This window comes from Suricata suricatta, chromosome 6 (assembly GCF_006229205.1).
Source record: "Suricata suricatta isolate VVHF042 chromosome 6, meerkat_22Aug2017_6uvM2_HiC, whole genome shotgun sequence".
Lineage (NCBI taxonomy): Eukaryota > Metazoa > Chordata > Mammalia > Carnivora > Herpestidae > Suricata > Suricata suricatta.
The window spans coordinates 143792295-143798022 of record NC_043705.1 but is presented as its reverse complement, the minus strand read 5'-3'; positions in this window follow the sequence as shown (position 1 = coordinate 143798022).

The following is a 5728-nucleotide window of genomic DNA, read 5'->3' as shown; positions in this document are numbered from 1 at the left end:
CATGGACAGAACCCCCACTTCCGGGAAGCCACACTCACTGGCACATTTGGGCAGGTGACGAACCTCACCACTCCTGGGGGGCTGCATCCAAACTCAGAACCCACAGCGGGCACCTGACAGAGGCTGGAAGGTCAACACGCCACACAGGCATTCCATCCAACCAGCGGGAGGGGTTTGCTTTTCTTCTTTTAAAGAAATCAGAAGGTCAGAGGGCTTTCAGGATAAATCATGAGCTTTGCATTGGATCAGAGCCTTGCTGATCTGAAAAGCACGCACACAGGAAGGCCAACAACCCACAGTGGAAGTTAAAGTAATCCGCAGGAGATCAGCCACGGACTGCAAGTGTCACAGGGGAAGGAGGAAGGATGCATCGCTTGTAGAAAGGGAAAGCTCAAGAAGCAGCTTCTCAGCCCCGCACGCACGGAAGCCGTCCCTGCCCGGAGAGCTGGACCACACATCCGTCTGACTGGACGTGGGTCTGTGGTCACTGCTGCCAGAGAACGACCAGGCTGCCCCTAGAAACATGTATGCCCTACGTCTGTCATCCTACCACGTGGCCCAAGGTGGCTGCCAGGACCATGCTGGTGTGGTTTCAACACTTTGCCAGCATTCCCTGTAACCTCTCTGGCATGTCATTGCCAACTTCCCTTCTGCGTCATCTCTCCCTGGGCTGGAGGCTACTGGAAGGCAGGATGTTGGTCTTTATGGCTTTGGGCTCATGGATTGACCAAAGAGAGAGGTCTGGTTGGTCCAGGACGGCCTCCATGAGTTCCACACGCAGCGCGTCACTCAGGAGAGCCATCACCTGTGTTTTTTGAATCCTCAGATACTGTATATAAAGACCCTTCATAAAAGCCTCTACAAGTCAGACTCGCATTCTAAAATGCCAAATGTTTCTATTCCCTGATCTTTTTGAGCTACATTAGAAAAGGATTAAAATGAATATTTTTAAGTCACAAGCGTGACTCTTGAATATACAGCAGAACTCCAAATGCCACCCGTTTCTGCATGGACTCAGCTTTTCCATGGATGACCTGTGACCTCAGAACAGAATAATTAAATCCTCCGTAACACTCTGTGCCTTGATCCGATTCCCTAACGCCAGGTTTTTAAAGCATTTGATGTGAAGAGCACATCCAAGTTCAACATGAGCTGATACTGCTAGAAACATTCTACTGAAACCACGGCAGAGCAGGCACACCTTACTATGGGCTGTCGTATCCGTAAGAAAATAAAATCAGAAGAAAATAGCTGGGAACCAATTGCATGGCCCAGCTCAAAATTGAGAAAGCACAAGTGGAAGCTAGAATTTGGAAAGGGCAGGTGCCTGATGGACCTCTGTCCTCTGTGGCTGGGACGCTGAGCACCTTCTACCAATGACAGTTCAGTTGTCTGATCACAGGAAGTGACATCTCAGAGACGGGACACTTGCTAAGGTTGGTTTGCTTATTTTTGTTTATTTGTTTTGTTTTTACTACTATGACCAATGCTGCTCTGAGCATTTGTGTCTTTTTATTTTTTAATGTTCATTTTTGAGAGAGAGAGAGAGAGAGAGAGAGAGAGAGAGAGAGAGAGAGAGAGAGGCATAGAGAGAGTAAGACACAAAATCCGAAGCAGCTCCAGTCTCCGAGCTGTCAGCACAGAGCCTGACATGGGGCTTGAACTCACAGACTGTGAGATCATGACCTGAGCCGAAGTTGGACACTTAACTGACTGAGCCACCCAGGCACCCCTGTTTGTTCTTTTAAAAAGTTTTTTAAAAATTTATTTTAGAGAGAGAGAGAGCAAGTGGGAAAGAGGTGTGGAGGGAGAGAGAGAGAGAGAGAGAGGGAGGGAGTGGGGGAGAGGCAGAAAGAGTGAGATGGAAATTATTTTAAAACTATTTTTTAAAGTTTATCTATTTATTTTGAGAGAGACAGAGACAACGTGAGCAGAGGAGGGACAGAGAGAGAGAGAGAGAGAGAGAGAGAGAGAGAGAGAGAGAGGGAGAATCCCAAGCAGGCTCCATGCTGTGGACACAGAACCTAATGCAGGGCTCAAAACCATGAAGTTGTGAGATCATGACCTGAGCCAAAATCAAGAGTTGGACACTCAACTGACTGAGTCATCCAAGTGCCCTGAGAGAGAGAGAGAGAGAGAGAGAGAGAGAGACAGAGAGAGAGAGAGAGAGAGAATCTGGAGCATGCTATATACTCAGCGAGGAGCCAGATGTGGGGCCTGATCCCATGAACCTGGGATCAAACCCTGAGCTGAAATCACAAGTCAGAACCACGAGCCCCCTTTTTAAAAAATGTATGTCTGTACTTTGAGAGAGGGAGAGAAAGAGCATGCATGAGTAAGGGAGGGGAGAGAGGAGAGAGAGAGAATCCCAAGCAGGCTCCACACTGTCAGTGCAGAGCCCAAAGCAGAGCTCGATCCCAAGAACCATGAGATCATGACCCGAGCCCAAATCAAGAGTCTTAACCCACTGAGTCACCGAAGCGCCCGTGCTAAGGCACTGGGTGTTATTCTCTGGGCGTCATTGTTGACTCTGTTCTCTCCTCATCTTGCCATGTAGGTGTAGACTGAAGGGGACACCTCTCTCAAGAAACGGGGCTCTGTGGGAACCATCCATGACTGACATTAATTAGCCGCATTTCTCCACATCCACAGAGGAGAGAACTCACGCTTCCCATCACTCTCTCCCCTTCACTTGTCCCCACAAATAAGGATCACCTGTCCAGGCAGCTGATCTGGAGTAGTTATTACAATGCCTGGCCCTGTCACTTTAGCATGGGCCCTTCCAGAGCTGCGTGCCTAAGAAAGGTCAGCATTCTCCTCCCTCCAACGACCTCAGGACATGCCCTGCTGGTTTTGTGGGACCTGACTCCCCCCAGGTGCTCTGCCCATAGCTGGTTGGGCCAGAGCAATGGACTGTTAAAGGAGGAAGGCACACTCTGACCTTGAACCCCGGCATCATTCTGCACCACAGCTCTCCCAGCTCACCTGTGTGGCCTTGTGTGGGTCACTCACCTGTGCACACCTGGGGGTCTCCGCTGGCAAAAAGGGTTCCATAACCGTATCTACTCCGTGTAGTCAGTGACTTCTCCAGGCTCTGCTGTTCCCATCAGTAAAATGGGGACAGTGACCATGTCTAAGTCGTGGAGATGCTGGGATGTGTAAATGAGGAGGACACATGACCTTGACAAACACTACATACATGTCTGCAATTGTCATTATCTTAAATAATATGTGTTTCCCTTTCTGGCTCCTGAGACTACTTATCAATAAATCTAGAACAGGGAAGGAGGGGACACTGTTATATAAGCCCCTCACACACCCAGCAAAGGGCATGTCAGCCACACCGGCTAAGGAGATGGTCAGAGGAGACCGTAGAATGCAGAGAGGAAGGGACCAGAGTTCCAGAGGTCAAAACCAAGGGCTGATTGTTGTAACACTGTGTGGTCTGCAAAGCCTCGGTGGTTTACTCTCTGGTCCTTTGCAGGAAAAGTCTGCTGACCCCTTGCTCTAAGCAAACAATACCCTGCAGGCCCTGTGCTCCGCAGAAGACCTCACTCCCTGTCCACCTGTCCAGATGTGCTCCCCTGCAAGACCAGGGTCTAACAGCTGCCTCTTCTCTGAACCCCGGGCTGCACTGCCTTCCCTTCTGTACCCAGCGCTGTGTCTCCTAGCTGCAAAATAAATGGGTAAATGAATGTAACACATTGGACAATTACCTCAGATCTTCATTCAAGTGGAACTTTCCTCAAGGTAATAGCAGTTATTAATGATCTAACTCCAGAGAGCATTTCAACAGAAATTTTAAAAAACTACCATATGGTAACCCTTCCTCAAGCAGGAAGTCTGGTCACTCTTGGCGCATAGATTGCCAGCATTGTATGGGTTGACCACACTGATACAAGTGTGCATAAATGGTGTGTACTTCTGGTACAAATGAAAAGGGCATGGTTGGGGCTTCTAGAACATTCCTCAGCACTTCTATACTCAGTCACTGTCTCAGTAGATCTAGTCCCTGAGAAGAATACTACATAGATCCCCAGATCTACTCACAGATGACTGGAGCGTACACAAATAAAACAGAATTTCATGGTTCCCTAGCTCAACTTTATCTGCAATCCATGAATAGACTTAAAAGCTAGTGGGTGGTAATCGGACTTAAGTCAAAGATGGGACGAATCCATGACAACAACAAGCAACAATACATCACCCTGGGCAAATTTCTAAGTGGTCACAAGTCAATGGGAGAAAAACATTAACCCAGTCACCGAAGATCCTAACAAGATCGGTCTTCCATTTGTGACCTAAAAGACAAGCTTCCAGAATAGAAGCAGACATTCCAACACATCCTCAGTTCACTTTCTCATTTTTATCATAAACATCTGGTATTTAGTTACAGATAATCTTGCTGCATCTAGAAGTCATCCATTAAAAGATTATACAGAGCACAGATATACCTGGCAGTTTTCCTTGGAGGCTTAATTCATCCCTGTTTTCCTTAAATCCACGTGGTTACAAGTTGTGGTAGCCGATCTCCAGTGATGAAACCCGTTCAACCACTTTCCTGACACTCACGCCCTTGTGTAGTCTTTCCCCCATGAATCCGGGCTGGTCTATAATTCGTTTTATCCACCGGGTTATGCACAAAGTGATGTGACAAATCTGTGCCTAAACCTTTGAGAGGCCTGATAGCTTCTGTTTTTATGCTCTTGGGAATTCTGAACAACCATATGAGAAATTTAGCTGCCTGAATGGAACCATGGAGGGACCCTGGGGTACAAAGTGAGACACTGGGTCCGTATGGAGAGCCAGAGAGGCCCACCGGTGCTGGCGTCTGAGATGCACCCCCCCAGGACGTCAACCCCAACCATCATCAACCTGCAAATACGTGAAAGACCTGACACAAGGCCAGCAGCAGAACCAGCCCCTGGGCAGCATACAGACCCACAAGAGATAACAAAATAGCTGTAGTTTTGTGTTTGCACTAAAAGTTTGTAACACAGCAATCGCTGATCAAAACAGCGGCATGTGACCAGAACAGTGTGGACTGCTAGCTTGCACCTGCTGAAATATTTTGTTCTGGATTCTCTGAAAAAGAATTCCCCTGGATGCTTGAGGAGAGCATGGAATCACTAACTGCAGACACTTCTCTGCATGTGAGAAGGAAGAAAGACGTATAGTGGGCAATGAGTAAATATAAAATACAGTGTGTACATAACCAGGTGCGTGACAGCGAGGGTGTCCCTGGGTTCCCTCAAGCTGCCCTCTCAGGGACAGGCCCCCCGAGAAGGATCACCACAGCCCAAAATTTGGTCCTCGGTTTTAGCAGGCTGTCTTCCCAATATCAAGGCACATGTGAAATCTCAAGAATACTGGTAAACAATGGACCAGAAAACAGATCTAGTGGGGCACCCGGGTGGCTCCTTTGGATAAGCATCCAATTCTTGAGTTAGGCTCAGGTTATGATCTCACTGTGAGATCGAGCCCCAGGTCGGACTCTGTGCCAACAGTATGGAGCCTGCTTGAGGTTCTCTCTCCTTCTCTCTCTCTGCTCCTCCCCCTCTCAAAATAAATAAGCAATCATTTTTTTAAAAAAGAAAACAGATGGCCTACAGACACATAAAACAATGCTCAACATCACTCATCATCAGGGAAACACAAATCAAAACCACACTGAGATACCACCTCACGCCAGTCCGAGTGGCTAAAATGAACAAATCAAGAGACTATA